This window comes from Rousettus aegyptiacus, unplaced genomic scaffold (assembly GCF_014176215.1).
Source record: "Rousettus aegyptiacus isolate mRouAeg1 unplaced genomic scaffold, mRouAeg1.p scaffold_m13_p_2, whole genome shotgun sequence".
In the NCBI taxonomy this organism is placed as follows: domain Eukaryota; kingdom Metazoa; phylum Chordata; class Mammalia; order Chiroptera; family Pteropodidae; genus Rousettus; species Rousettus aegyptiacus.
The window spans coordinates 158,900,079-158,924,415 of record NW_023416295.1 but is presented as its reverse complement, the minus strand read 5'-3'; the positions used below and the strand labels follow the sequence as shown (position 1 = coordinate 158,924,415).

Here is a 24,337-nt window from a genome sequence, read left to right as displayed (position 1 = left end):
TCTATTGAATCGTGAAATCCAAGAGTAGCTTTGGAAACCGCCCACACATCCAGCATTTAGCAGGGTGCCTGGTACATAAAGGTGTTCAATAAAGGTTGATTGAGTAAATGAATGAATTAAAAAATTTAGACAATAGACCCATGCCATGTTAACTACCCTTCCACATTCTTTCTCTGTACTTTCTCACTCTGCCCCTCCTAATACATTTCCATTTTTCTCCCACACTAATTTAAAATGACCAAAGTCCAATAAAACGGCAGCCCTTAAAACTATTACTAAGCATAAGAATGGTTGACAGAAAAGCAAAATTTAGAGATTGAGATCATTTGGGTAAACAGAGCTTTGCCTCTGTGGATCACCTTTCAGGCCAGCATTCTGCATGGGATAATTTGCTTTGCTGCCTGACTCCTGCCCTTCTGAGTGGGCTTGAACTCAGCTCAGGAATGCATCCACCAAGATTTAGCTCCAGCTCTTCCTTGCTGTTCCGCATCAAATCAATAATAAGGGAACCTTCTTTGTTTACATGGGATTTGACAGCCCAGTGACAGACAGAACCAGAAAGCAGCCATGGCCTTAGTGTGGCTGCACTAATATGACTCACACATAATGACATGTGTGTGTGTGTGAGATTTAACGATCGATGGTAACATTCAAGGTCTTGAGTGAGATTCCTCTAGCCCACTGCACTGGCATCTATCATTTTAATAGCCACCAAGGAAGACAAAATATGGTTCTCATTAATATCCTGACTTTGACCTTCCACTTGTCTTGAATTGAAACTCACTTACAGCCTGGAATGCAATTGGGCCTATTAAAAGAATGGGGAAGTCTTCTTTCCTAGTGTTATTTCATTTTTCCCATGGAGTACAAAATAGAAAGGAAGAAGGTCAGGGCTGAGGTTGATAGGGTTATGGTGGGAGAACTATTTCCCTTTAAGGTACTCAAATTAAGGAGACTGTGAGATATTCTGCGAAACTAGAAATTAAACTAACTTTCTTATGAAACCACTTAACTAAAGGACAAAAACAAACAAACAAACAAACATAAAAATAACCTATATCCAGATTTTGCCAGAATTTAAAAAAAAAAATAATAAGCCTGTTGATTCTATGAGCTACCTGAGAATCTAATAAAACCTGGGCAGAGTCTGTTTCTGTTTCTTGCAACCAAAAACTCCTAAATAATATATATTATGTACCAGTTTGTTTAAAAACACTAGAATCTGTCCTACGATGTTTCAACAGGGGTTCCACAGATAGTTATAAAAGTCTCCAGTGTAGTAGTAATAATCATAGTGGAGCAATTACATCCCAGTGCTATTTGCCTTTCTCCTGTATGTGGATAGAAAATGGGGCAAAGTATTCATTGCTAAGCAAATGAACAGAGCAAACAAAGGTGAATTTGGTCTGCTTAAGCACAAAAGCCAGCAAACTTTTCAACGCTCATTAAAAAATTCTGTGCAGTATAAATGGGCTGATTTTTAAAAGCACTGTTGTTTCATGCACATGAATGTAACGAATATAGAATTTCCTTACAAAACCTATAATTCTGGTTTATACTTTTAAAAAAATTGGTTAGATTAAGGATAATACACCCAGTTTAATGGTCCTTAGAATCAATTTATTTTAAAGAGAACACAGAGCATGTCGCTGGTCTTAAATAATATCTTATTCTTTTCTAAAAGGTATTGACATTTTAAAAATATAATTATTAAATATGTACTCTAAGTATAGCAGAGTATAATGTCTTATGAGCCAACAATCTCTACCCTCATGAGTTTCCAAATTAATTGGGAAGCTAAGGCATTGAAAAATTAAGTTAAAAAAGCAAAGTAGCAATAAGACACCGGTTACTCAAGAAGAGACCCCAAAACTGGTCCCTACCCACAAGTGTTTCATAACATAGCTAGAGAGACAGACAGTTAAAAATTTATCAATATTAAAACAGGGCCCATGCTATATTAGTGGTATAAGAAAAAGCAATGTAAGGAGACAGAGGGAGCCATTACTTCTGCCTCATATGTCTGCAAAGGCTTCATAGAGGAGGTTATGACAATATGAGACTTGCAGGATTTACTGTGACAGGAATGAGGAGGAAAGCCTGAGGCATTGTAAGAACAAAATTAGGACAAACTCATCTACCCAAGGGGGTGGTCAAAGTGCTTGGAGCATGAGATATACGGGTGGATGAAGAGGCAAACCAAACCATGCTAGAGACAAATGGAAGGAAGAAGAAATCAAAAGCAGAAAGATCAATTCTTCATTCATCCATACACCTATCCACATACTCTGTTAAGGAGTATTAACAAGTAATGGCTGCAGAAGTTTGAGTCCTGGAACAGAGGTTGCAAACTCATGAACTATGGACAGATCCAAATTCCAGCTGTGTTTGGCACAGCATATTTTGTTTGTTTCTGTGTTCGTTTTAATTTGACCCAAACTTTAAAATGGATTCTCCATGAAAATCTAGATTTTCTCCTCTGAAAATTCAAATCTGGCAAAACTAGACCCACATTTCTAGCTAAAGTTGAGTAGGAGATAAATCCCTGAACACGGGACATCAATAACCAATTTTCCATCATTCCTCCCATTTATCTGTGTGTCTGATATTGAAGCCAATTTTAGAGGCCACAGTTGTTGTAATTTTACTGCTGTCTAACTTCAGCAGAGAACACTGTCTTTATACCAATGCAACTATCAAAAATGAGAAAGTAGGAAATAAATGGAAAGAGAAGATCATTTCAAGAAAAATAGGAGAGAGCATATTTCTTTGTGAAAATGATGAATTGTTCCATGTTTTTAATGCAAATACAATGTCTGTGTTGGAAGACTACAGCTTAAGGTGCCCTTCTGCTTATATAATCCTACCATACTCATCTATGTTAACTGTTTTGCATTTGAATTTCCAACCTCAAAGAAAAGGGAAGTGTAAGGTATGGATTCCCCAAAAAAGTGGCATCTGAGTTGAGATTAAAGCATGAAGTTAGCCTTGTAAAACCTTCTGTCACTGAGTGGTATAGTAATTCCAGATATTCACCAAATTACCTGGATTTCTGTGATTCAATTAGTGTTTCCCACCTATAAGTTGATTCTAGTATCCTAAGGGGTATGGCTATGGAAGAGATAGGGCCATGGTACTATAAGCCACATATTAATTTAATAAATATTTATTAATCATTTACCTATAATTACCTCTTAATCACTTACCTCTAGTTAGTTACATAGGTACAAAGACTGTTCTCGACTGGGAGTTAGCAGTGTGAGTATAAATGTCAACCATTAACAGTTGCCTTCAATACCAGAGGCAAAATATAAATGGTAGGGACTACAGCAAATTGGTCATAGATGCCTCCTATTCAGTGGTTCATCCCCTACTCAACTTCAGCTGGAAATTGGGTCCAGTTTTGACAAATCTGATTCTGGCACTCTGGTTCTTGGCACTCTGCTAGGTTTAGGATGTATAGCAGTGATCAAGACAGATATGCACTAAAGTTTACCTTCTAGCTAAAGAGATAATTAGATAATAAATTATAATAAAATATAAATATTATATGAAGCGAGGGTAGTGTACAAATTAGAGCACATATCACCGTGTCACTTGGGAATGCTTTCAGCTTCAAGGAAGAGAAAGTCCAAATGATGGTGGCTTAAACAGATGGGGGTTATTTTTCTCATATAACAAGAAATCAGGTAGGCTGGTGTTTATGCGGTAATTCCAAAACGACAGGGCTGGTGTTCCGGTGATTTTCTATATTTGTCCTTCACGGTTACATGAGATATTTATGATGTATGATGGACAAGAATTGGTTTTGGATACAGGGACACAGGCAAGCAAGAATCAGAGATGACACAGATCTCCGCTCTTGACAACTGCGTGGAAGTGAAAAATTTTCCTGAGATAGAGGTTATGGGCAAAAGACCCAGTTTATCTAAGAAAGAAAAAGACAAGACAGGAATCTTGCCTGTACAACATTATTATAGAATTAAAAAAAAAAAACCTAGAAAGTTGTATCTTGTTCAGTAACTAAAGGGAGCCATAGCCTTCACGAGTATATGAGAAACTGAGTCATAAAGGGTCGAAGGCTAACTTAACTTAGATGCCTGCTCTTAGGCAACCTTTATTAAATACCATCTCCACTTGCAAAGGGGAAAAGAGCATCCCGAGAAGTAAAACCAGCATTCTTCCTTGCTTTACTTTCATGTTATTCTAAAAATGATTTAATTTAAGAATACACCAATATACAGGGAGAGGAGCTCTGTGGAAGGTATAATATCAAGTGTATTAAAAATGTATGACACACTGTATATTCTCACAGGAGCCCTATTCAGAACCTCTACAGCTGATAAAATGACATACAAATGTGATTAATAATATTATAAATCCTGTTGATTGGAAAACTCAGGGACATATGACAAATTGACCTGACTCTTTGATTTAAACCAATATCACTGAAATAACCTTTCATATCTTGAGAAAGAATAATGTCTTGCCTGCAGGATAGAAAACAGCATCAGAAAATGCAGTTGTCTTCTGAGGTTTGTTTTCATACGTTAAATGCTCTTGAAACATTTTATATCTGAATCTTTATATCTAGATTCTGAGCTCCTACCCCAGAATTGCTACTATTTCATTAATAACCCCCCCCACACACACACCCAAATCATTTGTATGATTTACAATGCAAAATAAAACAATGGGGAAAAAAAAAAGAAATATGCCAAGATGCTAATAGCGAAAATCTTTAGATGGTATCTGAGTAATTTTGTCACTTTCTTTTTACTTTATGGAATTTTCCCAAATTTTCTACAATGACACATGACGGGGGGTGGAGGTGAAACAAAGGTTTATATTGAAAAATAAAGAAATTAAAAATCATTTTAAAAACAAAGATGTTATAAGTGCAAGTGCTTTCCACCAGATCTAGATAAACAAGTCACGAAGATTGAAACTAATCTGATGAACGACCAACGCATAATGGAATGACGTATACGACCAGCATTATCACTGCTCATTCCCAACGTACGGCCCAGCTGCTGTTCTCAATTTTGGTTTTTCTGCACCGTAACGAGTAATGTTCATATGGAAATCTAACTATCCACTCTCTTTTACTTAGACTCTCTATTTTTAGCAAAAGGCATCTTTTCCTTTTGCTCCCCAGTGTCTTCTGTTACCCAAATCCTGACATTCTTCTGAGGAACCAGCCCTTCCTCCAATCTGAGACATGGGTTTACAGGACAGTTGACTTCTCTCCTGGCTCCAGATAGAAGCACATGATTCATTCTTGCCCAAACAAAAGGTCATATTCTCTGGTTACAGCATTTGGTTCAGGAACAGCACATGATCAATCTTAAAGAGATGCAGTAAGACCGAGGGAGAAGCACATGCTCTTCACTGCTGAACATGAACCTGGGCAAGTGAGCGTCAAGGGTTTTTTCCAGTGTTTTCGTTTGTTTGTTTGGTTGGTTTTTTGTTTGTTTGTTTTTTAATTTAACTGGCATATAAAGCCTGAGAACGAAACTCATCTGGAGAAAGATTATGTCCTCATTGTATTGGTTAAGCCCCTGCTTCAACTCAGTCCTAAAGGCTTTGCTGCTTCTGAGCTTTCTAATATAGAAGCCAGTAAGTAACTTCCCTTTGTGCTTAAGCCAGTTGGACTTGGGCGTTTATCCCTTGCAGCTGAAAGAGTCCTAACTGACATAAACCTTTTATCTATTTAATGCCCTACTCAGGTTATTGTGACCAGGGGGTTAATTGTTGTACCTTGTATATGATAAGACCAACAGAGTTGCACAGGTAGACTTCTGGAACTATACTCCATACACGAACTTTAGGTATTTATGCAGCACTTTGTCTATTAGAGCCTGAGTACCCAAGTTTGCACACTAAAGACATAAGCACAACTATCAATGTTTATATTACAAATAAATTAACCCTAAAGTCAAATAACATATACAAACATTAATACACGCCAATGTATTAAAATAAGTTATGCTTTACATAGTTGTAAGCAGTATTCTAATAACAGTTCTTATGTTTTGACAAATATACCAAATAATCGACTCAAGCAAAGTTCTCAATTATATTGAGTTTCCTTGTCATTCAAAGTTCACAACAATTTGAAGGTAACAGATTTTGTGTCTGAAGGTACAAAAATTCCATCTAGTTTAAGCTCACTCACATTCTACTTAAGAGCATTCTGATGTAAGCAAGGACCAAAGGACTTCTATTTTGGTTTGCAGGAAATAACTTAAACTCATCCACTAATTCTGAAGGTTTGAGAAGGAGAGGGCTCAGGGAAAAGGAGAGTGTATGCTATCCTTTGTTTTTCTTCCTCCTCCGACGGGAGGGGGGATTCAGTGGCACATGACCATACAACAGTGAAGGTGAATGGAAGCCAGAGAAGAACAGACAATTGCTTTCTCCATCACCGTTAGATATGATCACTTCTGGCAGTGGTCCTTATGGTCTGCTATACAGTACCAATGTGCTTTCCTGCCATCTGCTATATAATTGTCATAATATAATAATTTTGTTTGAACAGGATATTTTTTGTATCTCCTAGGCAAAGGCAAAGATAAACATACCAATGCACTTTGTTATATGAACATACCCATTAGATGTGATACTTTCCTTCAGTACACATCCAACACAACTGTCCATGGCAGCCCTGTGAGCAAAGACTGTGATAAATACCATACACACTGGCCCACCTTGAAACAGTTCAAGTCCTTTTGACCCTTATCTCATATTTCTGCCATTTCTGCCATCAATATTGGACATGTTAGACCTGCTCACCCTCCCGTGTCCAGATAATGGGGTCATAATAATGCCAGTTACAGCTGGAGAAAGGAAACAATCACTTTTTTTTAACATTTGTCATATGCTGGGAAACATTTTTTCATTTTCAAAATGATCTTTTTCTGTACTTTTGTTTTTGTTACAAAGTAATTTTTTTTAAATCCAAGCAAAACAGTAAGAGATAAAGCAAAAAATAAAGGTCTTTCTCCTAACGATCATTCTTATTCCTCATAAACATTAATAATTTCTCGAGGGTTCTTTCACTCAAATTCTAGGAAGTTTCTATACATATATACATCATCAACAAATAAAAACATGTGTGCATGAGAAATATAACTATTCAGATAAAGGGACTCTTAGTAAGATAAGGTAAGTACCCATATCCCCTAGCTGTTACCTGTTTGAATAAGCACATCCAGAAAGTCACTTAGAAGGAAAGTCTTCATTCTGCAAAGAAAAAGTAGCTGCTCGTAATTGTGCAAATACAAGATGAGTGGACACTCAGTCTCCTGGGACAAGACCATAAGGGGACAATTCAGGCATGCGTGTTTTAGCGAAAGCCATTCTTATCTTTGGTTAGCAGAGTGTGGAGAGGAGATTGACCAATCTGAAAAAGAACCTATCTCCACTGTCTTCTGGGAAAGAAGAAATCTAGAGTTCAAACCCTGCCTGAAGTTAGGGAAACTAGCTGGATGGCTGGTTGGTGGTTCCATCAGGAATGAATACTGAGGCCTCCCTAGAAGGGCCAGAGGATATCAGCTCATCATCAGAGCCCAAGGGTTTTCTCTGCAGGGCTCCTTCAAGGAACAGTGGCTAAGACTAGACTTGTGAATTGGTGAATAATGACTGAACTTGTGGGTATAAACTAAAAACAGCTATCCTTCCACAGCACAAACATGGGCCATCACAGCTTCTCAGGATTCTGGAGGAGTGAGGTATTCCATCAGCCATGGACAAGTGTCACCTGATAGCTGGTGCCACAACCAGTTAGTACAACCAGGCCTAGAAACGAAAAGGCCAGCAGAGGATGGAGCAGACTCTGCTAAGCTAGCTCCCCCTGGTGTTAGGAGCTGGACGACACTCCCCTTTTGAACTGCATAAACCCTAAAGTTTTTTAAAAAATTTTTAGGGCAATGTGGATACTTAAGCAATTAGTGGAAAAAATAGGAGAGATGTAGTCAGCTGTGTACCAAGTTAGTGAAGCATATCAAGCTGGTTACAATACTATATATTTTCATGTCTATACATACTTATTATACACACATCTTATTCATGTGTCTGCATGATGTCTACCATATACTACTTTTCAACTAGTTATTTAATGTAATAATAATTCTTGGGCATTTTTCCATATTTGTATATCTATCTCATCTCTTTTCATGGCTAGATATAATTTCGTAGTACAGATTTATTGTCATTTATTTAATTAGTTCCCTATCGATGGTCGTCTAAGTTGTTTCTACTTGTTCATTATTGCAAATAATAATGCAATAAGTATCTTTATATATATTTATTTATATTTATATTATATATATTTTTTTATTTATCCATGAAAAAAACTTCTAGAAGTAAAATTTCTGAAAAAAAAGGTATGTGCATTTAAAAGGATAAGAGATTTGCCTAATTTTCCTTCAAAATAATTGCACCAATTTATACTCTTACTAACAAAGTATGAATTATTTTCCTATATTCCCCAAAAGTTGAGAGAATTAAACATATTTTTTTCAACTCTAATAGTGAATAATATAATTTCATTTAATGTTGCACAACAATCCTAGGAGACAGAAATTATTTCCCCAATCTTTCAGATGAGAAAACCAAAGCTGAGAAAGGTTGTATAACTTATTATATGGCTAATAATTAAATCAACAAATAATCAAACCCTAACATATTTGATTCCAAAGCCCATTCTTTCATTCATGTAACAGAGCTTACTATGTTTCAGGCACTGTTCTAAATAAATTACATATGTTTGCTCATTTTGTCTTTCTATCAAGACGTTAAGGTAGATGCAATTAATTCCCACTTTACAAATGAAGTAACTGTGGCAAAGAAAAATTAATTTACTTGCCCAAGGCCACATAGCTAGTAATGGTAAAAATGGGGTTAGAATCTCAGCTATTTAGCTTCCATTTCTCTTAATAGCAACTTCTTTAAAATAGTTTTGCAAAGAGAAAAAGTCGCCTCTGCAAAGGTGCTGGCTCTACATATCAATGTTTATAAAAAACATTATGAGGAAATAAAAATGGGCTGAAGAACAACAATTCGATGGGCTTCAAATGGCTACTTATTTTGATATCCAACCAACATAATCCCTTCCTCTCTCTTTCTCAAATTTAAAGGTGACACTATATCTTAGGGTTTGCAGTGATTGTCAATAAGATTGCCGATGTTATGCACAACTCCACTGCTATTACACATTTTGTGACATAAATTTAATCACTTAGGTGAAGGGAATGGATATATAACAGCCATTGTGGCCAGATTATGGGCAGTGTTAGCCTGCCCAGTATTAGTTTTGATGATTTGAATGGAAACCATAAAAAAAAAGCAATAAGATAAAAAAAAAAAGCATTCTTTTAATGTTTTTACCATAGATCTTTTTATTATGATATTCAAAACCAGAAAATTTAGCATTATTTTAAAATAAAGGGGAAATGCCAGACTGCCACATTTTCCCCATGAATTAGTTTTGTAAAGAAAATGAAAATGTACTCCCCAAAATGCTGTGTATCTAGACAATAATTTTATAAGGTAAATAAGATAAAAATACCTGTCTTAGCTAATTGTAAAATAATACTTCTATACCAAATAAAGCATTTTACTAGATTTAACAGCTTCCAATATATTCCAATGTATATTCCAATATATGTTTATATATTCCAATATATGTTTATATATTTATAAACATAAATATATAAATGTATTTATATAACAAATTAAGGTAAAAGGAAATCAATTCATATGATTAATTCTACTAAAGTATTTCAGCTAGAAAACTCAAGCAGTTTCAAAGTTTCTTGGGCTGAGTAACAGGAATAAGCATTGTTCTTCTTTCAAAAAAAAAATCTCACTGTTCTTTGTATATTCCATTGTTACAAAACCAAAGACCATGTCAAAGAGTTGTCTCATTAATACTGAAATAGGATGCCATTAATTAGGCTTATTAATGGGCTTTGGAATGTAGTCAGTACTTTAATGGGCTTTCAAGAGCAGTCAGTTCTGTAAGGGGTTTACATTTCATTGGTCACCATTATGTATGAGAAATATTGTTATAGCTTTCTCCAGTTGGTCAGTAATGTCAAAAAAAATGTTCAGAAAAGACCACATTAATTTAAGGAGTATAGATCTGATGGAGTTTCTTTCTGTCATTTATTTTTAAACGCATATTGAATCATATTATCAAACTATATCATAGAAAGAATTGGTCTACGTGGCTTGTTAAAAGGTGGATTCATTGAGATAAACATTGTAGCTTTGTCAGAACAGTGGGAAAGTGTTCATTCATTCATTCATTCAGCAAATATTTAGTGAGTCAGCTCCCTGCTGAGTTCCAGAGATATAGCAGGGAACAGAGTAGACAAAGCCCTCTGGTATTAAGGAATTCACCTTCTAGTGGGGGATTTCCACGGTTAGTGATAAATCAGTAAAATCTAAGTATATCACATGAAGAAAAATAAAGCAGGGGCAGGATTGTTGCGAGGAAGCCATTTAAAGTAGAGTGATCAGAGAAAAACTGGAGGAGGTAATATTTGAGTAAATACCAGGAAAAAACACCGATGGAAATGTGGGTGGGGAGAACATTCTGGGTGGAAGAAATGTCAAGTGCGGGGTGAGAGAGCATGTTCACGGCACTGTAAGTACAAATGTGGTCGGCAAGTAGAGGCATGGGAAGGAGACTAGCTCCAAGGTAAAGCCCAAGAGATGATGGGGACCAGGTCTGATGCCACTGTCAGGACTTTGGCTTTTACCCTGAGTGAGATGGGGAGCCGTCAGTGTTCTTAAGAAGAGTTGAATGATCTGACTTAAAAGGGTCTGAAGAATCAGTCTGCCCGCTGTGCTGAAAAAAGTCCAAAGGGGACCTGTTAGGAGGCTACTGACCATCCAGACAAGAAACAGTGGTAACTTGAACCCTGGGTGGTGAGTAAAGGTCACACTCTGGATATTTTGAAGGTAGAAACAATAGAATGTGTTGAAAAAAATATAATTACAGGATGACTCCAAGATCTATGGTGTAAGAATGATGAAAGAATTGTTAAAAATTAAAAGGAATGTCTAGGAAAGAAAATATAACATTAGCCAGTATTGACAAGGTCACTGACTAAATCAAGACAGGAAATTATTTTCATTGCTTTTAATTGCCCACAGGAAACATGGAATGAACAGAGGACCCCCAGTGGGAAAGGACCCCCAATAGCTTTCCCTGACTTAGATGCTTATTATGAACATTTTATAAATATCTTTTCCACCTAAAACTCAGAAATATCTTCTAATTTTAAACAATTATTCTGGGAACTTGAGTTTGATTATTAATTTTAGTCATTGGTACTTCCACCCATAGACAAAATGATTCCATTGCAAAAATACATATTTAGTACCTAATATCGGCCAGTGAGGCACTAGACAATTTAGGCAGGAACATTAGGCATTAGGGACGTAATTATGAATAACACACACTTTCTTTTCTAGTCTTCATTTTTTTTCTAGCATTCTTACAATGTATACCCCTGTTATAAATAGAAAGTAAACATGTGGGAACTGGTTTAGCTGGAAATGATTGAAAAGAACCTTGATGTAAAAGTACCAAGTGGAGAGAAAAGGAAGCAAGGCTGGCATCTGAAATTGCTGTTAAATATGAAATGTGACCTAGGAGAGAGTGGGGCCATTTATATTTACTATGTAAAATGTTTTCCATTACAGATACACTTCAGCTCTGCCTGCTTCTGTATTAGGAAAGTTAGAGGCACCACAATTGGGCTCTCTCTGGGATTCTAACGTTCAGAAATACAGGGCAGCTGTACATCAAAGTGATCTGGCTATGCTAACTTCAGAAGGAAGGAGAAGGAAAACACACGAGATAACTTTAAAATGCCACTAAATCAAAAGGACGCTGGCAGGACATGAAACTGGCAGAGTATCCAAGACCTAACTTGGAAGGGGTTCACAAGGGTGAGGAGGAAAGCATGTCACTGTCATTGGCTCCCAGAGATAAGGAAGCAACTTTTAACACATCCTGCTCAGTCTTGCCACCCAAGTTACCTGCCGTAGGCTATTTCTTGGCAATACGATTTACCCAACTTAGTCTGGTCTTTTTCCTCTCCCTCTCTCCCTTTAGATATGTGGATTTCATTGGATCCAAAGCTATGGTGGAAACCCAACTTCTCTTTCTCCTTTATAAAAAATACTTATCTTCACACTGACCATCATTTACTACTATACACAGTTTGTCTTATTTTTACTTCTTATTTATAGTAAGAAGTTCTGCAGGATTTATGCCAAAAAAATATTAACAATGTTGATTTTTACTAACTTCTTTTGGAAGTGTGTCACATATTTACTTTTTCTCAGACCGTTTCTGAGGAATGTTTCTTTGATCTTTTCTTTATTTCTTTTTAACATTCATTTCTTCCATTTTTATAGAGGAGGTACTGAATCATGGAGGTAAAAAACTAGAAAGTCACCCAGAACTGGAAATTGAACCTGTAATGCCTTCTCCTGCCCCTCCTGACCTTTCGGATCAATGAAATTTTACTTTTGAATGCTTTAAATCTTCAGAGACAAATCCAATAAGGGCGCTGGAATGCACCCCGCCACTTCAGTCCAGTGTGGAGCAGAAGAGACAAAAGAGTGGGCTGCTCAGCGTGCATTCTAATTCTAATCAACTCTCTCAGGAGTCCCCCAGCTAAGCACAGGAAATCACAAGTTTTCAGCCAGCCTTCAATTTCCTAATCACGGACTTCAATTCCCTTCCGTCTTTATGCTTGAGCTAGCAGTCACTGCTTAGCCGGCTCCGTCCAACATCACTGGCAGCATTCTGTGCTAAGCGTTCACATTGTTGAGGTAATGCCGACGGGAGCCGAGTGCTTCTGGCTCTGGAAAGGCTGTATTACCCTGAAAAACAGTTCTCTTCCAGGCCCTCATTCCCACAGTGTTTACTGTTGCCAGATCTTTTTCATTATTTCTGTTACTCTCCGTCATGGCGTTCTAAACTATAAACTGATAAGTTTAGGAAAAGTTATTTTGACCAGACTTAACAGTGAGTTTCACTCTGATTGACTTCTAAAAACAAATTCCATTTGACTTTCACATCAGCCTCAACATAAAAGTGATTTGCAGGGAGTTACTAATGACCTTTTTCCAGAAAGCTTGAGTCAGATCTTCAACAACAGTAAACAGCATCTATCAAAATCTTCCTGCAGCACCATGGGGCCTATTGCAATCTTTCTGCTCAGCATCCTCTAAATCAGCCACCTCCAACACATACACCACACACACACACACGATAGACACGTGTTTTTGGCACTTCTAGTCAATGATGAAATTTGGATCATTCTACAGTAAGATGAAAGTTATCTTACTTAAATTTCTGTAAGGCAATCATTTATCCTCATCTTTTTCTTTTGGTACCCATGTTTACAGTGTGAAGTTTTTTTTTCTAACAGAAAACAAAGTCATCTGCCTCTGACAAGGAAGAATGGTCATCACATAATACTGCATTTTCCCTAAAACTAGAAGAGGTAGATACAGTTGTAGATCGGAAAAAAACTGGGGACAAAAAAGTCTTTCTAGATAGAACAAGAACAAAATAAGATTCTTACACTAACCATTGAGAGTAATTTGTTTCTGAAAAGAAATCTATAAGGCTATTTCTCAAAAATGTTATTACAATCAATTACAGTGGGAAGAAGTTTTGTTTCCACCCTCTAGACTGATAGATGTTTATGTTAAACAACATCAAATCCCATTACAATGAGCTCAATTACCCCAATAGTTAACATTCATTATCACAACATAACCTAACAAGATGTTTTCCCTTCATTAATTATTCTACAATATGGTTGTTCCCCTGATCTTTTTAGCTTTTTTTTTTAATGGTGTTTATTTTCCAGTTTATGACTAAGGCAATGCTCACAAAAAGGTATACACATGGTGTTATACTAAGTAATTTTACCTTTAATGCAGAAAAAAAAATCCATTAAAGTCAAAATAAACCAGTGACAATGATACAAGCAATCTCATACTTACGGAATAAGTTGACATCAGAAGGGTCATGCTGGATAAAACATGCCTAGCAAAAACTAGATGACCACTCTAAAGGAGAAATTTGTGCAACTCACAACAAATAGACTACTACAAGGATGGCAGGTTGTGATCCCTCTCAAGGCACTCAGATACCCCTAAAGTATATGATAAATTCATATATTGGAACTCAAAAAATGGAGGCCGACCCGATGATTTGGCCCACATCGACCTGCACTTACAGGCAATGCCTCGCTATCAAGGAACTCTAACACCAACCTCAATCCTCCAGCTCAGCTTCAGCCACCTTACTTCACCCTAAAAACAGGACCCACTTGCCTTATAAGGAAATCCCTGTCCTCCTAGCCAAGCCTGCCGTTTCCTCAGTGCCTCTGCTAATGATCTATAAACTTGCTCTTGCCCAGAATTCCTTTGGGAGAGAGTGCTCCACTGCTTGTAAGGCACTGCACTCCCCCAATCCACGGATTATTTTCCCTTGAATAAAGACACAAATTTGTTAATAAATTGTTTTAGTTTTGTCATTTGACAATACTAAGAAAAATGTATTTAATGAAACAGTATAAAGTCAAGTTCTCAGAATCCAAATAGGCAAATGTTAATGCCAGAGTAAAGAAGGGTGAAGGAGAAAACAAAGGGGACTTGAGAGTCAGGGTCCCTTGCTAGCTTTTGTCCTAGGTGTATTTGATATACAAGGTTGTGATACAAATCAAGGTGGTTCGTGGAACTTCCTGAAGGTCATCCATGGGAAAATAAGAAGTGGCTTGGGATGGGAGGCAGGGGTCGCAGATCTCTCTGAAAAATTTGATCACAGTTATCTAAGGTTCAATCCTGACAAAAAGTGCACACATACATACAACTTTTGGCTTAAATTTTCATTGTTTGAGAACTCTCTCAAACTCACCTATGACTTGAGAATCCCATTTAAGAACCTTTGCTCTAGAGAATGAACCAACCTAAATTTTAAGATCTTTCATTTCTGTTGGTTCAAACACCCTTTTTGTAGTGACTCATTATTCACAAATAAAGCCATCAATGAGTAAAGATGGAGGTGAGACTCCCCCAAGAGCAAATGAATTGATGAATATGAGCAGTTAATTATCTCTTGGACATACTCTGTTAATACCTTCTACCAAAACTTAATTTCAGATTACTTCCTGGGAATGAATTAAGCTTATTGGGGAGTTGCATTAACTGATGGCACTCCAGGCTATTTGGTAAAATAATTACAGGTTTGCTACATTATGCGATGGCTACCTGTCCTGAAATTCTGTACAAACAAAATCATTTTGTAAATCAAATTATGTTTTAAATCTATCTAGCAAATAAACTTTGCTCCTTAGAAGAAATTTATGGTGAGTCTTTTGGTAGGAAAAAAAATCATGACCTAAAATGTTTTATAAATCCCGTTTTGTATATATCAGCTTTACTGGAAGTGGGAAGCTTCCAAACTAATACATACATAGTAGTTGGAACTGGTTCATAAGCTGGTAACAGAAATCTGCTGAAGGATGAAAGGATATGGTCAATTTTATATATGTGTAGATTTAGAATTGTAATTGGCCAATTGACTATGCCTTCTGGAAACTTGTACAGAAATTATGATTTTTATCCAAGAATTTAACAGTACTGTGGAGTTTTCCCTATTGTGACTATATCAGTCTTGTCTCCTTGGTTAGATTTTCAATGGCCAGATCCTTTCCTTTTGTTTCACTTTTATCTCCATAGTGCCTGGCCAAGGGAGGAATTAAGGGTTTCAAAGTGTTCAGAGAATGAGTTACAGATGGGTCATGTAAAGGATATGGAGGACTTGGGTAAATGGACAAAAAGAGGGCCATCCAAATGCAAAGTAGAAGAAGCAAAGTCTCAGGGGTAGGAATGCAAATCTAGGATCAGGGAGTAAAGGTCAGAGGCAGAGGACCCTTGAAAGCAGGGCTGGAAAAGAAATGGCACAGTTGGGTGGAGCCAAAGAAGTGACTGCTGCATAAAAAGAGCTTGAAGAGCTTCATAAATATTTGTTGTTGTTGTTATCCAAAACACTTCTTAAACCAGATAAAATTTCAATAATTTAATGTGTGTGTGTGTGTGTGTGTGTGTGTGTGCGCGCGCGCGCGCACACACACGCTGCTTTGGGAGATTCCTAGTATTTTCTGTGCACTTTGACACTTTCCCCATTCAAGCCAAAAAGTGAAGCTTCGAACTCAGCAAGGGTTGTCAGAACAAAAAATAGAAGCTTTTTTGAAGTACAAAGCCTGGCCTTTTAGGTCTCAGAAGCTCAGGCCCAGAGGGGATGCAGGCAAGAAGGCTTGATACATAAAGAAAGGCTTCTCACCTCCCCCTGCCCAAAAGCAGATAATGTTAAGGCTCATGGGTAGGTAGTGAGTAGGAAGAAGATGAAGGGGAAGTAAGTAGGGAAGAGGTCAGTCTCTCTACAGGAGATGATTGGGCCAGAGAGTTCATGCAGACAAGAGCAGAGGCATTCACATTGGTTGATATTTTAATAATACAAATGATAATCATAATTGTACCTGCAAATGTTTGTCAAGTGTTTAATATATGCCTGACACTGTTTAAAGTACCTTACATGTATGAAATTTCATTTCATTTTATTTTCACAACAGCCCTAAAAGTGGATATTGTATATTATTAGTTCCATTTTTTCTGTATCTCACAGAGAGATTAATTTTGAAAGGTTACACAGCTAGTTAAGCATTAGACCAAGAAGTAATGATTTGTGAAACTATCTTAGAAAAATTCTTCTGGCTGGTCTGTGCAAATGGATAGAGGGATTAAAGTTTGGAATCAGGCAAGTGATTAGAAGCTATAGCAACAATCAGGGAACTAGTGTATCTTGGGTGTCAGAGCCCTGAAATTGAAGATGACACCAAAGTTTCCAGTCTATGTGTCTCAGAGAAGATCAGAAATTCAAAGCAGCAGTCTATTGAGTATGGTAGTCTGGGAACGCTAAGTTGTATTGGAAAAAAAATTCGATCTGATTCTATCTTAAACTCATTGCAAACACACACTATAAAGCAAAGACAATTATGCCACAGTCATACATAATCAATAAGTAATTCACTGGCAGTTTCTAATCTCACGAAATAGGTGGTTGATAATCAATGACTGTGTCTAACTGATTAAGTTGCAAAATTGAGAATATCATAAAGTGAAACTGAACTGAGATCAGTGAAGACTTTGGGAAGATCTAAATTTTTCTTCAATGTTTGACAGATAAAAACCTATAACCAAAGCTCAGGCCCTGGAATTATCAAAAATTAAATTGTAGAAGATGAAAAAGATCTCCTAACTTTTGTTGTAGGTAGAATAATGCCCCTCTGTCTCCCCCGCCCAAATATGCCCAGACTAATTTCCAGAACCTGTAAATATATAAAGTCACTTGGCAAAGAGGAACTAAGGTTGCAGATGAAAGTTGCTAATGACTTTAATCATGGAGAATGACTTAGTTTATCCAGGGAGACCTAATGTAATCACAAGAGTCCTTAGAAAGGGCAGTGAGAGCCAGAAAGGAACCAGAGTGACGGCATTATGAGTAAGATTGGACCCGAAGTTGTTGGCTTTGAAGATAGAGGAAGGGAGCATGACCCAAGGAATATAGATGGTCTCTTGAAAATGGAAAAAGCAAGAAAACAGATCCTCCCAGAGCATCCAGAAAGGAATGCATTCTACCATCACCTTGATTTTAGCCCAATGAGACCTGTTTAGACGCCTGACTTCTGGAGTGTACGGTAACACATTTATGCCATTTTGAACCATATAATTTGCAGTAATTTGTTACAGCAGTCATAGGGAACTAATACAGTAAGTTAGAAAGTAATTTATTTCTCTGAGTAGTTCAGATTTTTATGTTAACAACACATCCATAGACTGACTCTTGCCTACATGAAACAAACAATGCTAACAAAGAATCATAGCCTTACATTTGTATTAATGACAATGGGAACAGTCTTAACTACGAATTGAGCATAAAAACTTCTATCGGGGTCATAATCTATCTAGTCTCCCATTGAACAAACATGCTGGCAACAATGATCCTCGCATTCTGGGAGGCATGTGCTTCCTTTTATCAGGACATACCTCTGATTTAAAAGCAAAGGGGAGCGAAAATGTAGTGACCTGCACGAACATACAGGAAACAGTCTTTTGTCTCAGCAAAGGGAAAAACGCCTTGCTCAAGGAAAAAACTCTTAGACTATATCAATAATTGGTTGGCATAAAAAGGAGAATAGTGGAGGTTTTGACCTTATTTTCTTCCTGCCAGCTTCCTCCTTTCCAGGGTATTCTATAAGCCCATTCTCTCAGTTAAGAGGCACAGCTCTTTCTGCCAGGGCTTCAGCCTTATTCCCAGCGGGTTGCTGAGTTTGGGTTCCTGTGGTCACTTTAAGATCAATGCAGCCCTTAACCTTATTAAGTAACAAGACAAGGGAATTCCAGGCAGTCTGAGAGGCTGTAGTCCAATAAAAGTTCCTTTAACCAAGTCCCGAGTGTGATAACACAAGTGATGTAGTCTTGAAATATAAGAATAAATGTGCCCTGTTCAGGGGTCAGAAAGTAGGGGATAGCTTAACTTGTTTAAAAGAACCCTGTAGCTTATTTTAGACAAGTTAATACTCAGGGGTCTCTGAGATGGAGTGAGCATTGTGCTAGCTCAGCACTATGGAAACTGTGTTCTCACCTGCTTAACTTTAGTCAATTACAGAAAATAGCACCTCTGACTTCAGTCTAATACTTTGAATTTCATGGGTGAACATAGACTCTCTAATAGAATAAACTAACCTCTGACCACATCATAAACCAATCTCAAAAACTTGAGTATCTTCCTAAGAGGAAAAAAAAAATTTTTTTTGAAGCCAGGTAAGAATCTATGTCAGCCTCAGGCAAATCCTTCCACCCAGAAGTCCTTAAACCTAAAATTTCTCCTCAAGTCCAGATGGTCAGATAATTAATAATCAGCCAAGAGTTACTGAGAGTTCAACCAAGCATAGTGGAAGGACCCAATGAGTATAAGATGTGCCTAATGCCTTCAAGAAATTTGCAATTAAGTTGGGGAAATCAACCATGGAAAAGTTACAACAAGTAATTATACACTTCTTTGTGCATTTATTGGTCCTGCCTTTACTCCATAGAAAGGGGCTACTTGCATCTTATTCACTGCTACACTTAGCAACACAAGGTATGTACTTGAAATGCCCATAGATGTTAATTGATTCTGTCCCACAATTAACTGGACATTGCTCTCAAGCCCTTCTCTGGTTGCTTCAAGAAATCTAATCATATCAATTAAGTACTTTTTTTATGATGCACCAAAAATCTAGAATGTTGTAAATATTACTGACAACACAAAGCATAGTATCAAACCACTATTTCTAAGTTATCTCTTCTCCTCTTGGCCCCCTCCCTTTTGTATTACCCACAGGAGTTCCTCATCAATCAGAGTAGCTTCTCTGACTTCTAAAGACAAGGGTCCTATATTCATTTCCTAGGCCTGCCATAATAAAGTACTGTAAACTGAATGGCTTAAAACAGAAATTTATTGTCTCACAGTTTTAGAGGATGGAAGTCAAAAAAGCAAGGTGTCAGCAGGCTATCTCCCTCTGAAACCTGTAGGAAAGATTCTCTCCTGGCCTCTTCCTAGCTTCTGGTGGTGGCTATCAATCCTTGGCCTTTGTTGGCTTCTAGATGCAATACTCCAATTTGTGCCTCCATTTCTATGTCTTCACATGGTTATTTTCTTATAAGAACAGCAGTCACATTGGATTAGGTGCCCACCCTACTCCAGTATGATCTCATAATAACTAATTATATCTACAATGACCCTATGTCCAAATAAGGTCCTATGAGGTACTGGGGTTAAGGATTTCAATATATCATGTTGAAGAGGATACACTTCAACCCTTTAAAGGGCCCTATTCCTGTAAGAAGAGAAGCTACCCCAAGAATGTATCAACTCTATTAACTTTTGCAATCCTCATTCCTCAAACAGTATCTGATGGATCTTAGATGCTGACAGTTTTTCTGCATAAAAAAATCCAGTATGACAGCAGGTCAACATTTCTAAGACTAACTTAAAATTCATGATTAAAAAAAAAAAAATCTGCTTAAAAGCATCAGCAAGCTGCTAAAACAACCAGAACTAGAGGGAACAAGATTCTGGAAAGGAGAGAACCAGAAAAACACACACTGATAATGTGTGACTGTATTGATGATTCTGGGTTCAGAGCAAGAGAATGAAAAATCTGGGTTGTGCCGCTGCTGAGGACAGATAGATGAGCAGAGCTTTTCACTTTCCTGTAACACTAGAGAGACAAAGTTTGAGACTTAAGGGGCTAAGTTACTGGTAACAGGGAGAAAGAGAGAACTAAGCCTGATATACAGCCAACTTTTCCCTTAATATAGATGCCAATTTTTGAAGCAAGGCCAGAAAGCTTAGAAGCTAAGCAAATAAACTGAAAAGCACAGCAGAGTCTTAGGAATCTCAATTGTTAAAGAGAAAAGGATTAAAGTTTAAGCACTGCCTGGATGAGGGACCCAGTGAGCTCCTCAAGCTCTTGGGAAGGTTATTAAACCTTGGGAGTGGAGGTGAACCAGGAGTAGAATGAGACTTGCTAAAATTGAAACATATTCTTTACTTGGATTAAGAAACAGCCCCAACTCAACACAGCAGAATAAAAGGTAAACTCTAGCTGGAGTTTTTTTTATACGATGCCTGGCATTTAATTACAAAGTTACTAGGCATGCCAACATACAGAATGACATGTCTCAAAACCCAAAGAATAACTAGATATTGAAATGGGTCCATATTGATCCAGATATTAGAGCTAACTGAGAAGAAACTTTAGAACAACTATGAGTTAAACTTCAAAAAAACAAAGGAGAAAAATTTTAAGTGGATGAAAAGATGGAGAATTTCAATAAAAATTGTAGTGTATAAAAAAGAATCAAATGAAAGTTCTATAACTGAAAAATACAATTACTGAAATTAAGAATTTATTGGGTGGACTTAACACAGCAAAAGAAAATTACTGAAGTGAAAGACAGGCCCATAAAAATACCCAAAGTGAAGAACAGAGAAGCAAACAATAAAAAATACAAAAAAAGAGCATATATATGTGTGGGACAACAAAAAAAAAATGTCTAACATATATATAATTAAATTCCTAGAAGAAGAGAGAAATAGAATAGGAGAATGTTTGTCTTCACAAATGACTGAAAATTTTCTAAAATTCAGAAAAGACAATATAGTTTAGAGAATTCTGAGAACCCTAAACAAAGTTAATACAAAGAAAACTTTATCTAGCTATATCATGTTAAACTGCTGAAAATAAAAGAAAATTTAAGTCTTAAAAGTAGACAGAAGGGGAAAAAGACACCTTTAATAGAGCAACATTAGGGCAGTCAGCTAACTTCTTATGAGAGATAATGAAATCCAGAAGGCAGTGGAATGACATCTTTAAAGTATTGAAAGAAAATAACAACAATCGAGATTGCAATACTCAAAAATGAAAGAGAAATTAAGATGTTTTAAAACAAACAAACTTCCAAGGTGGAGAGAATATGTTTCTAGCAGACCTGAACTAAAAAATGAGATTATTAAAGGATAATTTTTTTTCCAGACAGAAGGAAAATAATTTGAAATAGCAACATTTAAATGTAGGGAGGAAGGAAGAAAAACCTACATTTTCAAAATTTGTTGGTAATCACCAGAGAGCAAGTAGTTCAACAATGGATGGCCAGTTCCTAGCACGCTGATGATCTCTTAGTAAGTGCTTAACTGTTAAAATAATAATAACACTACCTCCACCTTCCTCCAAATGGGTAGTTTCCTCCCTGCAACATTCGCATGAGTCAGAGAAATTGTATATTCCTAAAGTATCCATTAACCTTAGAGAAGGACACTCCAAATATTTATTCCTCGGTCTGAAAATGATTCTATTTCATTACAATTCTCCAAATAAAAACTAAATCTTAAGAAGACAGGTGCCCCCAAACCTCTCCTTCTACTTAATACTTTCTCTCATTCCAAAAGAGAGATTACCTCAAGTAATCCTTATTGTCAAGGAATAATCTTCTAAAGGAAGGAAACTCACAGATCAGCTGATTCTTTCTCTCACCACTAGTAACAATCCTAAACCTTTTTACTATATTTAGTTTTATCTGCACAATAGGAAGCTGGGAAAAGAAAGTACGGGAGAAATCCTTTGCACTCCTTAGATGCCTTCCACTACATAGCGGCCACCAAGTGTATTCAATAATAAACCCTTTTAAAGGTTTAAAAGCTGCAGCAAGGTTTAATAGACCATATAAGTCTCTCCAACCCCTTCAAAGAATGTCTGAAATCAGATGACAGGGAGAAGGAAAAACTGGCCTTAACCGGTTAAACAATGTTGTCTGCATGCCTTTTTATTCTAGAGGCTTAGAAACGCAATCAGCTTTCTTGGCTGCTACCCTTTTGTGCGCAGAGCACATTATGCAGCTTTCTTCATGGCACAGAAGCTCCCTGCAGTGAAAGCCTTCCTCCTGAATGGGGTTTCTGAGCACAGACGTTTTCTTGCGTCTTATTTGCAGCTTTCTACAATAAACCCTCTCCCACACGAATACATATTTTCATTATCTTATTTTTAGAAATGCAATTTGTAGAGGGGAAGTGTGATTTGACATTCTAATTGTGGTAGATTCTTCTGTCTGAGTCTCTCTAGGATCTGGCTGCAAATACAATTCTAACACTTGATTTCAGCACACCAGGCATCAGTTCCACTTCGCCATATTAAAAGCCATGTGCACTGCAGTCGCAGGAGCCCCTTCCCACACATTCATTAGTCAAAATATATCATGTAATATGATTATCTTCCATTATAGCATTAAGTGTCTGATCCAGACAGTGAGTGTAAGAAATAAGTTGAGTTCCGTAGTTCGAGTGGAATTCTCAGGTTATTCTCAGGTCTTAAGTTGCCTTCTATCCCTTCAAACCCCAAGTGTACTAGTGTATATATTGCACCAACAGTTTTCACACGAGCAAGACTCTCAAAGTGCTACCAGCTGAAAGAAACTTTGTTATCTGAAGGCTTTGATAAAACTTAGCGAATTTACAAGAGAGTGTGAAGGTTGTCTTAAAATTAAGGATTTATGTCTCTCATTTTCTTTCCCTATTTTATTCTTTCCTTTTTCCCATCCCTTCTGCCTTCTTCTTTCTCTCCCTCTTTCCACCCATTCTTTCTTTATATAAAAAAAAATTATCTTAGCATCTAAGGAACTCCAGATATTGTTTGAGGTCCTGAGAAAGGAAAGATACATAAGCCAGAGATTCGCTCTTTGGGGGAGACATATCAGTGGAAAAAAAAACAAATAAAATGTAAAGTGAGATAGATGAGCTGGATTCTGCAAGACCAAGATGTGTGATAAAGAAGCAAGTGGAAGATGAATTTCAGCCTGATAGGAAGGCGACTGCATAACCCCACTCCCTCAATTAGAGCCTCAAGCAGTACTCACATTTGGTCTGAGCATGTTCGTGAGCAAGACTGAAATGAGTTGATTTGCATTTAGGTTGTTGGATCTAGGGAAAGTGACCATTAAAGGGCATAGTTGGAAAGCTCTGTCTCAATGTGTCACTCTGCAAATATTTATTTAGTACCTATTACATGGCATGCAGTCTTTCATTACAACTCACTTAAACCTTAAGTTTAAGTACTCTGCTAGGGACTGGGGACACAAGAGTGAAAAAGGTAGATGTGGTCTCAGCCCTCTGTACAGCTACAGGCAAGAATCTTGGTCCTTTCCCTTCTAGGACCTTTAAGTGAGTGGTATAGAGTGATGAGCTAGGAGGGAAGTATTCATGAAGGTTTCAAGAAGACTGAGACACAGGGAGATACAAGTATAGTCACTTTGGGCCCTAGTGACAAATGGTACACAGATGAAGGAAAGAGACCTTTTCTCTGTAGACATAGTCATAATTCTTTGGAACCTCAAAAACTGGGAACACTGAAAGTACCCTGGGACTGTGTTGGTCAGTGTTCTCCAGAGAAACAAAAATCAATAAAAAGAAATAGATAGAGAGAGATTCAATAGGTAGGTAAATAGGTAGATAGATGATAGCTAGATAGCTAGATAGCTAGATAGCTAGATAGATAGATAGATAGATAGATAATAGATAGATAAAGAAATAGATATTCAATAGGCAAGTAGGTAGATAGATGACTGATAGATTAGATAGGTAATATATGATAGATGACAGATAGACAGACAAACATAATTTTCAGAAACTGGCTCG

General features: G+C 37.1%; 1 long non-coding RNA gene across 1 annotated transcript in view; it reads right to left on the bottom strand.

Moving 5' to 3' along the window:
• Nucleotides 1-24,337, bottom strand: part of LOC107518054 — a 467,892-nt gene that overhangs the window by 323,795 nt on the left and 119,760 nt on the right. The window contains exon 3 of the long non-coding RNA XR_004955769.1: nt 7,196-7,245. This is a non-coding gene — a long non-coding RNA (uncharacterized LOC107518054). The remainder of the gene's footprint in view (nt 1-7,195; nt 7,246-24,337) is intronic.